Here is a 12,428-nt window from a genome sequence, read left to right as displayed (position 1 = left end):
AGTAAACAATTACACAGTAATTTGAGAGCTATGAAGCTGTAAAGTGATACCAGAGGTTGTTATTATCATCTCCTCCCAATTATTATTTCAACTTATTTTGATGACTGTATTCATTATTTTATTACCGTTTACTGTGACCTCATCCTCATGCTCCTCAGCGTTTTTATCACTGCCCATCTGTTCCTTCCAGATTACTGTTAAATATTAATCCCTCTCCATCCTTACTGCATTATGACAGTATGCTCATCACCTGCTTGAGAGCCATCGTCCGTATTGATTTCCCTCCCGGCTTCCGCACATCTGGATGTTAAATTATTCTGACCGCAGCATAGCCTCTCCTCTCCTCAGACACTATAAATACAAACATGCATACACACTCTAATACACACCCCCCCACACACACACACACACCAATCCACCCCCACCCTCTCCACACACATTCTTTGTACACACAGCAGTACAGTGCATATTCATCTGTGACTGCCTGAATGCAATGCATATATAGACATGAGCCCAGCACATAAAATTTGTAGTAATATTTGCCTGCATGGATGCACATAATCGGAGGCACAGTCACACACATGCACACCTGTATGCACACACATGCATGCAGCCACCTTATCAGACTATAAAAGCCAGAGTGCTGAGCTAATGCTTATGCACTGAGGATGACACATAAGGATAATCAGCCTCCTTCCACATGAAGCCATGGCCCCCATGACAGCTCAGATCAATTAGACACCATTAAAGGCTGGTCCCAGAACAGCCATGGAGACTTCCTAATGTCTTCTTTTTCCCCTCTGCATGGTGCTAACAAAATCCATCTTCTCCCTCGCCCTAAACCTAATTACAGGTAGAGATGCTCTGTGTGAGATGAAAAGCTGGGAGACGCTTTGATGGATGGTGGGCTCCTGCAAAACAGAGCAAACAGGTAATTAACATGACAATAGGGACAAGGCAGGGGTCTCATACAAAGACACAAGGGTGGTGGTGGTGGTGGTGGGAGTAGAGGTGTGCATATGTGTATTATGCAAGCACTTTTGAGGGGACAAAGGCTCCAAAGTGCATAAATAAAGGGGGCTGAGGACAAGGGCTGAAAACTTTGATGTGCTGTGAAATCCTTTTTCAATGTGTGTGTGTGTGTGTGTGTGTGTTATGGCAAAGTGGAATAGATAACAGTCCTACACAGTCCTGCAGGGAGTGACCAGACGCTTAATGGAGGTGTTGAAACCTTGTGCAGAGATAAATAATTTATTCTTCGACAAAGTATACCTCATCAATTTTTCATTACAGCATATTTATGGTTGAATCATGACGATGTGATAGCTGTATCAGTTTAAATTGTCAGGTGTATGGCGTAGGAGCTGCTGCGCCTCTTCAAATGGTGTATAGATCTGAGCAAATTATCTCCCAGTCTCTTATTTCTGTGTCAGTTTGCAAGCTGAGAACGTGACTCATTTTAAACATTAGCTATTAGCGTTAGGTGTTTAAATGTCTCATTAAGACAGAGAACACACTAAAAAGGTGAAGTGAAAGTAACAGCACACACTTCCTTACTGTATGTTATGGCTCATGAGAATAGAAAACACACTTCACAAGCTATGAGCATGCTTGGGGAATTCCATACAGTCGTAAATGGCGCTGCAAGATGATTCCTCTATGGACAGTGTGTTACACATGATTTAGAACACTAACTCAGAGTCATACTCACAGTGTCAGTATGGTCATACACAGGTGAGATAATGAAGAAATATTTAAATAATAGAGTAAAAACATGTAGTGTGGTAGACATAATTAAATATAAGTGTTGTGTAATTTTAGAAATAGGTATTCCACTTTGCTTTCCCTCTCAGCAGTGACAAACACTAAAACCATGGGAATCAATTCACTATGACAGAGTCTATCTCAGAAAGTATTTACATCGGCTCCTCTGACAGTCAACCATAACTTCCTGTGAGAGCAAAAACTAAAGACCTCTGATACTGTAGAGAGACACTGAAGGCTTGAACATGCAGCCCTGTGTGGTTTGATTCCAATGAGACACACAGTAGACATGATGGACTCCTATGACTAACCTTGAACAGTGAGCCCAACATTTTAGTTTTTAGAGTTTGCCCCATTTAGTCACCATACAGTATGAGATGAAAGACAAAATCTCTTTGTGTCTGTGTCTGTAATGACTGTCTAGTCTGTAGACAGACAGTCACACATTCAGTCATTATTGACAGCTAGCATTGTTCTGAAAGTGGATGGTTACATATTTTAAATCATATAATTAAATTTGCAACACTTGTCTACCAACCAGACTGGTAATATCCACAGAAACACTGTCAATGTAAGATCTCTCTTCCTACAAGGCATGTACCATAAGCGAGTAATCAGATCCTTTATATAAAAAAGTACCAATACATCAAAGCAATGCTCCATAACAAGTAAAAGTCCTGGATTCAAAATCCTTCTTGAATAAAAGTACATATGTATTATCAGCAAAATGTACTTTTAAATGTGAAAAGTCAAAAGTATTCGGCTCTGCAGTAAAATGGCTGAGTGACCGATACATTGTATTATTAGATTGCCAATATTGATGCATAAGTGCTAGTCAAGGTAGAGCTGGTTTATCCACTTTAGTTAAAGTAATACATCCAGAATTTCCTAACGTGAGAGTTGGGCCCTCCAAAGAGTCACAATAGAAGCAAACTCTGCTGAACAGATTTGTATTATTTCTCCAAACATTTCTCTTATCTTTATTTTTCTTGTAAAATATTAGATAATTTTATTTAGTTCTCAAACAGTTAACTCTGCCTTAAACCATAAATGTTGTTGTAAACCACTGGTTTAATCGTTAAGCTGTAATGTTTATGCTTTATGTTTTTTTTTAAAATGTAAATCCTCATTTTGTAAAGTAACTTGGAACTATAGCTGCCAGATGAATGCACTGGGAGTAAAAAAAATATATATAAGATTTTCCTCTTGAAATGTAGTGGAGTTAAAATGGAAAAATTCTAATATAACACAAATACCTCAAAGGATCTGAACCTGTTAAGGGCAGTATCCCTTAACTGATGTCAACCCACTTTTCAAGGCAATGAATATAATAGTATGATCTGCTGCATCAGCTGAAAGTAAAAGATCACTCTGAACTTTTAGGGCAGTTCCAGTTCCATGATGTGAGATGAAAATTTGAAACAACATTTTCTAAAATGTTTGATAAAAATTAACTTGAAGGTGGGTCTGAAATGACTGAAATCAAGAGGGTCATGGCTAGGGTGCTTTGAGAAGTGGGTGCACTACTGCAAACTGAAGACAGGGAGGAACTCTGTAAACAGAGAGCTGACTGACACTGTTAAAAACCTCCTTCAAAAATTTGATATTCATTATATTTAGAAGACTTGAAGCAGGTTTGGCAATTGTGTCCTTTAAAGTACACAGTGATGTTTTAAAGATGTTTTGACCTTGATGGGTTCCTTTCGGTATAGACTTTCAATTGAAAATTCAACAAAGTATCCTCTTGAAAAACAGACTGCATTGAGGGAAAAATCTACAAATGTTGGTCCTTTTTTTTTTTATTAGTGACCGTTCTGTGACCCTTCCAGAATCTTCTCACTGGTGGGTTATTATCAACCCATTAAAGGTAATACCAATTCCTATCCATGGCCCATCAGCATAGACTTAAATTCAAACCCAAACACTCAAGAAAGTGTTGTAACCCTCATGCCTGATGGGCCATCACATGATTGAAATACACAGTAATTCCCAGTCTATGGCAGAAATGCTCCTGTGGGATTAGTGTTGTGGACAAGACTCCTTTGTTTTGGATTTCAGTCTAACATTCTTTCAGCTCTCAAATAATTTCACAACTACAAAACTCCTTTCTGTTTGGGCACCAGAAACACTGAATGTAATCAGCCCAATCGCACTGACCTGCCTCTATCATTTAAAATGTATCTCATTATTCTCTTAGAAGCCAAATGAGAAAACAAAGACTAATGCACCACAAACTGCCTTTTCATTACAGTAAATATTTCTCCTACATATTCAAGCTGATAGCAATTAAGCCACAATAACCGTGCCTCTATAGCCAAGCTATATGTCTAGTTAGTACAATACAGTTGTGTATTGAAGAAAGAGGGAGTGAATGAGAGACTTGCAAACGCTTTCAAGAGGGACGCTCTGAAACTTCCAATGCACATTTGTCATGCTTTTAAGTGATTTACAAATGAGAGGCATGCAGGCTTTGTGAGGGAAACGGAGAGAGAGAGCGAGGAGTTTTCAGTGAGGAGCTTTGTGTGTCCCTGCCTGCCCACAGCATATAGATGGGGGCTGGAAATTGTGTTTGTGCGTCATCAGCGGTCATTAAAACAAGAGATACACCAGATCCACTTGCACTATGATGATGAAGGAGAGAAGGAAAAAAGAAGATGATGATGATGATGAAAATGATACATGTTTCATGAGTTTTATTCATCATTCATCTCAAAAAGCAGAAACAGTAAAAATAATATTGTAATGAAATAATAACGGTTTTGCTTTTGGTGTATTTATTTAAATGCTCAGATGTACAAAATGTGTGTAATACATGTGAAATAAGTGTGTTCATCCACTTTAGTCCCCCTGACACTCCACCCACTCATTCCCATGCACACGTGCACACACTTACTCTTTCACTTTAGCGCACACTCACATCACCACCACCACCACACAATAACAGTACACAATATCTCGAGTAAACACACCAACTCCCTTTCACAGTGACAATGTCTTACTGACTTTTCACTCAGTCTGATATGACTTAAGTTCAGTGTGCAGGGGCAGCTTGCTCTAGCCAGGCAGTCCTTGAACAAAGATGAGAGGGAAGAGGAAAAAAAAAAAAGACAGAGGGAGGAGGGACAATCTAAAAAGCCACCCATCCCCCCTCTCAGTTAAAAAAAATGCATGCCTTGCTATGATTTCCTTCCTCACCTTCCTATATGAGATCTGTGTGTTTTTTAACCTTTGCTTTTGTCTTCAAGTTAATGTAAAACACTCTGATTAATCCTGATTTTATGGCTTTGATTGGACTAAATTTGTTGGCAACTCTGCTACTTGAGGCAACAGGTTTCTGTGTGTGTGAGCAGCCTTGATACACAAGTAAACTTTGATAAATGTTGTTTCAGTGTGATACAGCCATGCACTCAATATGTCCTCAGTTCTTTTGGAATGAGGTCATAAACTCACACATTTCAATGTCAGCTGTTTTGAACATGGCTTCTGTGTTGGAGCTATTGTTACTGGTTGGAGCTGTGTGTGTGTGTGTGTGTGTGTGTGTGTGGGTGATTCAGGCTCTTTGCACAAGGGATTGGGGGTGGGTAGGGTGAAGTGGGATGTTGCTGATGGTTTTTGGGAGGTAGGGGGGATCGTGGTTCTTACTCCTCCTCCCTCCCCCCACCACACACACCCATCAGTTCAGTAAAGTAAAACATAGATAGGGCTAATTACAAAGTCAGTTTGAGCACTCGGGGCAATACAAACAACAGCTGTCTGTGGCATAAGTAGGAAAGTCAAACACACAGTTGCGTACACAGACACACAGACACAGACAGACACACACACACGCCTTGGTTATAATTAGCAAGATCAAGATAAGTGGAGGGCAACACAAGACGTCTGTGTGTGTGTGTGTGTTTTGTGTGCTGCAAAACAACTATTTGTAAAGTTTCACATTTGCAGATAAATGAGCAACAACTTTGTGTCAAATGTACAGTTATTTAAAAAAAATGTTGATTAGTGTGTGTGTTGGAAGAAGGCCTCCTTCTTGTTTGTGGTCCTTTTTCAGGCTTTTTTCTAATCTTTTTGGAAACTTTAAACTTTCTTGGCTGCAAACGTTATTTGAGTTCTTTGGTGGAACTACTCATAAGCCCCATTTATACAGCCTCTTCAAGGCAAGAATGTTGCACCTTTATTACACCGCGCCTTTCTATATAAAAGGTACAAACACGGGATGGGAGGGCATTGTTGTTCTATCTTTGAGCTGGCAGTCGAGGTGATCACAGAGGCAAATTACGCGGGAGTATTATGCTGACTTTGTTTGGTTCAGTGTAAACAAGCAAAGCCGACATCATTGGGAGTTTTCTTAACAGCAATATAGTGGGATCTCTGTTTAAAAAGGTGCCATAGACAAAATGTGGCAATGTGACAGAGACAGATTTGTTTTCTTAAGGGGTCACAAGACAAAAAGGTTTGGAATCACTGGTTTAGTCTCTAACAAACAAATTGCTCTTCATAATATTTTATAGGTCTTGAAAGTGCTACTTACTTTTATATATGAAAAAAAGCACAAGTCTGATTGCATGTCACTTGATTCAGCATGTTTTTTTTTCTTCCTCTTTTAAAATTTGCATTGAGAGCCTGATAATGCATAAATGGATAAATGGAAGTTCAATGCTAAATCAGTGGAGTACTCTTTTAAGCTAAAGGTAACACAAATAAATGTAGTGGTATATTAAGATAGAATAATCTCCTCTGAGACGTGGTAGAGTCGAAGTATAAAGTACAGCACTTGAGTAAATGTACTAACCCTCCACCACTGGATGATGTGAGTGGAGACAATTTTAGTCACGGTAGCACAAGGGTCTGCCACCCTGCTAACCACATGTTTATTTGGATACTAGTTAACACTCTTCATTGTACCTAAGGATGATGGATGTACTATCTATAGAGTGTGCAAAAATCAAGGCAACCCAGCCACGTATGCAGGTTTCTAAGCAACACCTACAGTGCAGCAGGTGATTAACTCCCTAAGCCAGAGAGGTGCTGGTACCTGCAATAACCTGAGTGTAGTCCTTGGTTGGAATGACAGCTTGCATATACTCGGCCTTGCATCACACAAAAGTGCCTGGTACTTTAAAGTCCAGTTAGGAGAAGTAGTAGGTAGTTGAAAGATACCTTTACAAATAGTTAATCATTCACTATGGTTTTATAAATCAGTTATAATCTATTAATAAGAACAGTGTTTGGGTTGCCAGATATGAAAAATCCTATTGGCTTGTATCTGTTCTTTCTATTAATGCAGGTGCTGATATTCCTTTCATATATGTTCATACATTTCTTTCTGATAGGCTATCAAGTATACAGTTGTAACTTTATGTAATCAATGAAGGGTTTTAATCATCAAGTCTGAAGTTGTAGATGTTGATTGGTGATTTTGGTTCAGTTCATTTCTGATTGATAGCTTATAATGATTCTACAAAACATTAGTAAATTATTTACTAACTATTAATAAGGCCATTAGTTACAACTTACAAACACAAATAATAGCCTACCAATATTGTAAATCTCCAGTAAAAGTAATAGTAATACTGATTTTAAGTTTTCAGTACTAGCAGAGATGGGGGTGTGTGTGGGGGTGGGTATGATGGTGAGTGAGTGAGAATGGTTGAGGGGAGGGTTAGGTGAGCAACTGTGTAAGCAGCTTTTAGGTATAGCACTATTTCAGATTTTGTAAGTGTCTGCAATGCAGGTAACACGGGGTCTGAACTCCATAGCTCCTCCAGCTGAAATCATGTTTCATGCATTGTCAGTGGAGCCAGCAGATAAAATGAAAAATAGTGACACTGGGAGTCACCTAGATTTACTCATGTCTGTGTGTTTAACAAAAGGCTTTTGAAAGCTGTCAACAATATATAAATATTCATATATATATATATATATTCATTTAAAATCTTTATTTAAAACACAACATGATGAACACAAATGCTAATACTGTTGCACATGTAAACATGATTTGACAGATCATTTAATGCAGCCTTGAAGTTGCAAGAGAGCCTTAACTGTAATTTCAAAACCAAATTATACATGTGATTGTGAAGTCGAAGTAGGTCATAGATTTTAAGTGGGTAACCAAACTGTCACTGACTAAAAACCTTAAAAATCATTATGACAAAATATGTAAAAATAAATACATTGATAATGTAATCATATCATAATCTTTTTAGTTATTATTAATCTTTTAGGGAAAGATTAATAACTTTTAAAGTTGCTGTCCACAGTAAAAGAAAATGTCAGTGTCATAACATCTGTAAATGCTGCTTTACAGCTAGAACAAAGTTATACAGTAAATATTCTGTTTTATGTTATGGAAATATTCTTGCATTAAAGCTTAAAATAAATTCTGTGTATGCACACAAGAATAAAATTGCATAATTGCTTTAAAAGTGGTTGTCAGCAGATTTAGTGTATTTGGGTCACCTGAAAGAAAAAACTAAATTGAAAACCACTTGTCTATGCCGTTTCTGTCTCACTCATCGCCTTTACATACAAATAAATACAGTGGAAATGCTGCTCATTTATGGGGTGTCAACAAATTGTGTGCATAAGGCCGTTGACCTTTTGCACTACACTACAAGATATAAAGCCAGATAACGAGTTACTGTCTGCTTTACAATATATATATATATATATATATTTTTTTTTACGCATCTCAATGCTACTTAAGTTTCTTTTTATAATCTAAAAAACTGAAATTCTTTGGTGCATTTACATTGAACTCAACTAATGATTCTCCAAAAAAAGTTTGTGTAACTAATACTTTAGAGTGAACAGGTTTAGCTGCCTTGTTATGGGATCTCTTGGACACATTTCAACAGCAGTGCATTTACCCCTGGTTGGAGAGCTAGCTAAATTGGCGTAATAGAGCCTCATGCCAGACAATAATGTGAGTTAAGTCCTTCAGGGCAAGGAGCTGCAGAGATAGCCAAACAAAAGATAATCAATATCATATGGTGTGTCGCCTGGAGTCTAGACCAGCCTCTCGCTGGCATACTCACCACATGCCTCTGAGCCCTTGTCTACCGCCAGATTCAATGTCAGACACAATGTCAAATAGGCAACACGTCCGGGGCAACGTGTTAATTACAACATCATCACAGGAATAAACACATTGGTAATATGACAGCTTTCAACACAAGGTATCATTGTGGATGTTGAGCAACAGCAACTTGGCAGGCTTACAAAAGGAGAAATTACATAAATACATTGATTGAGAACACTGATTAGTCTCACATATGATTTAAATGTTGCTGCATCACAAGACACACACTATATATATATATAGAAACAGTTTTCACAGAAATGATGTCAGGCTAGTTTTAACTTTTCAAGTGGAAGAAGTGTAAGCAATACTATAAGATGTTAGTAATAAAGAGTGTTTATTCTATGATTTTTATTTTTATTTTTTTATTTGCAATTGGACACCATATGCATAAGTACAAGCAGCACAATAGTGGTGGCTTCAAATTGCAGTGTGTGCTGATGTACAGAATGAGGCATTCAGGCATACACACTAGCATACATATATACAGCATATACAAGCTTTAGGCACCTTTTCCTGTCCCCCTACCACACACACACACACATACACACGCACATTACCAATACCCTCTCCCTCTGCTCTATCTCCTTTGAACCTGAGGACAGATAGAGCTGCCTCTGTGTTTGAATTAAACGGGCTATGACGGGAGTGGATACTTCCCCTCCTCGGTGACAAGCTGCATGTAACACATGGGTCGCTGTCACCAGTAAAAACCAAACCATGCGTGCATGTGAGTGGAACAAGGTAGAACAACAGCTCCCTGCCTGACTTCCTGTTTGCCTTGTGTAAGTCAGACATGGGATCCTTATGTGAGCCCTGCAACACACTCACAGAGTGACATAAGATTTGATGATGAAATCCCATGCTGTGATATTCTCGTCATATCCCTGATGGCTGTTTTCATCTTATTGTTTGCTCTCGCGGCACCTTGTCTCTGAACATGCATGGCTGTCTTTGAATGAGCTGGGGAGTGTGTGTGTGTGTACTGTATGCAGGGGGTGGGGGGCAGTAGTTTTGCTGTAGGGAATATGTAGCTACCTTTTGAGTGTGTGTCTGCATGTGTGCACTTTTTGGCCATCCTGCAATTAGCTTGTGCACTTTCTCAGTGTGGGTCATGTTTTTCATATTTGTTCATGCAGTGAATGTGTGGCTGCACTTGCTCCTGCATCTGTGTGTGTGTGCATGTGTTCAGGGCTAGTGTGAGTGTGTGTCTGTGTTTTTTTAGAGTGATAATTCTGCTGAGAGGCAAGCAGACAGTAGGGGAGGGTGAAGGAGGAGTAGGAGGAGGAGGAGGAGGAGGAGGAAGAGGAGGAGGACTGAAGACAATGTCAGCGCTGCAGTATGATCCTGTATCCATCAGGCTGCCTCCTGCAGTCACCACTGCTTAAAATGCACTGCCTCAAACACACACACACACACACACACACACACACATACAGGAAATGGCCTCAATCACTGTAGCACACAGTCCACAGTTTCTCATTCCAGATGGGATTATGATGTTATTATTGCACGATTACACCACATAACTATATTAGCAACAGAACACAACCTGGGACTTCTCAATCAGTCACCTTCCTTTTATACTGAGAAGACTTTTCAACAACCCCTCCCTCCCTGCCTTACACACAGACACACACACTGTACACACCCTGAACTAACAACAGCAGGAGTCAGCCATTTACCTTTATCTTTATCCTCCGTGCTGCTGCTGGAGAATTAGCCATTATGGGCATGATTTAACGATGTTTGTGCTGTGATGTACTGCCATTTATATGCATCTGGCTTTATGTTGATCCAGTGACGCCATAAGATTTGTGTTGCATAGGGAGCTTTTTTTTGTTGCAGGTGGATGTTGCGGCCCCAGCTGAGAACAACAGCGCTGAAATAGCAATGAATGATCACTCATGTGGGTGGATCCACCCTCACTTCCCCTCCCCACCCTATGGAATTTGATAAGATGGAAAGGAAAAGGTGGTCAAAAGAAAAGAAGAGGAACACAGAGAGAGAAGGGGGGGGGAGGAAGGGAGGTAGGTGGGGGTGGGGGTGGGGGGGGCTAAAATGAGAGAGATGTGAAAAATTTAAAAAGGGAGAGGAGGGGAGGAGTGTACAACCAGGAAATAGATGAGATCCAAAAGCTGTTTCAGATCGAGTCAACAAGATAGAGAGAAGAGAGAGAAGAGAGAGCGAGAGAGAGTGAGAGTGGAGGGAGCAGCACTTCCTCGTGTAATGATGAAGAAGAAAAGAAGCCCATCCGCCTGATTTAAAAAACCACATACAGTCATAGAGGAAACCTTTTGTCACTACTGAAACATCACCTGAGGAGAAAGAAAGAGAAATGTGCCACAAGTTGACGAAAAAAGCTTCCACTATTTCACACAATCAACAGTAAAGAAGAGGAAAGTGTGGATTCTGTCAGTGAGAATTATTTATTTCATACACACAGAGCACATTTGACTTGAGCTTAATTCACTTCAGTTCAGCTGAACTGAATAAGGCGTGGCACCCGAGTCCAAAAAGGCTGTTATTTGCCTTATTCAAAAGAGTAATGTGATATCCCTTAAATATTTCAACTTGTATAGCGAGATGTGGGCTCCCTCCTGCTGCTCAGAGATACTGTATGTGCTCATGGGCTGGTTAGGCAACAAAGCACACCACCACCATCACCACCAGCCCCCCCCCCCTCCCTCCACCCAGCACTCCCTGAGGTATCTCCTTGAGGGTTCTCCTTCCACTCCTTTGCCAGCTGACAATTAGCATGCGGTCGCTAATGCACTACAAGCTAATTGAGCACAAGGGGGCTGGAGGTGTCAGTCACTGGAGAAGGCTTGTGATAGCACCGTGTCCTAGTGCTGAACACTGCTGCCATTTTAAGAGGAGAGGGTAAACTTTAGTGAAGCATTTGAGGAAAGTGGGTCATGGCATGAGCAAAGGTAACATACCCCCACAAAATCAAATAATTTGTGCATGTTAAATAGTCTATATGAGGAGCAAATATGGATAACGAATTGCCTTGTGGTTGTGATTCACATTTGCTACTTATAATACATATACTTAAGGAAAATCAACAACATTTCCATGTAACTTATTTATTTTTCTTGCAATTCAACCTGTAGCCAGGTAACTCAAGCTCATATAAAAATGTAAATCAGAGATGGCTGGGACTGTGCACATCATTGTGTTGGATACTATGAGTAGCTATTATAAGAGCTGCCTTGAGGTGTGCGTTTGTATCTGCCACGCATGCACAAGCAGCTATGCATGCAGTAGTTGTTGCAAATGCACGCCTGCATTGTCGACTGCATGCACTGCTGGTACAGTAGGTAGTGGAAGATTTTCAACCCCCCCCCCCCTCTTTTATTTAAAGGTGAAGGTTCACAGTTTTAAAATGCTGAGTGGGTGACCTGCAAACTGAAGGGCGTTCAACAAATGACAGAGGAGCTTCTCTGCTGACGACAAAAAGAGAAACAGAGGAGAGGAGAGAGAAAGAGAGAAGGGATTGGGGTGGTGGTGGTGGGGACACCTTGGGGACACGCCTGACATTCCCACTGATTTGGATAGCAGGAGCAGAGAGAGAGAGAGA

The sequence above is a fragment of the Lates calcarifer genome, linkage group LG15 (genome assembly GCF_001640805.2).
Source record: "Lates calcarifer isolate ASB-BC8 linkage group LG15, TLL_Latcal_v3, whole genome shotgun sequence".
Lineage (NCBI taxonomy): Eukaryota > Metazoa > Chordata > Actinopteri > Centropomidae > Lates > Lates calcarifer.
The sequence above is the reverse complement of the archived record's forward strand: the minus strand, read 5'-3'. Positions refer to the sequence as shown.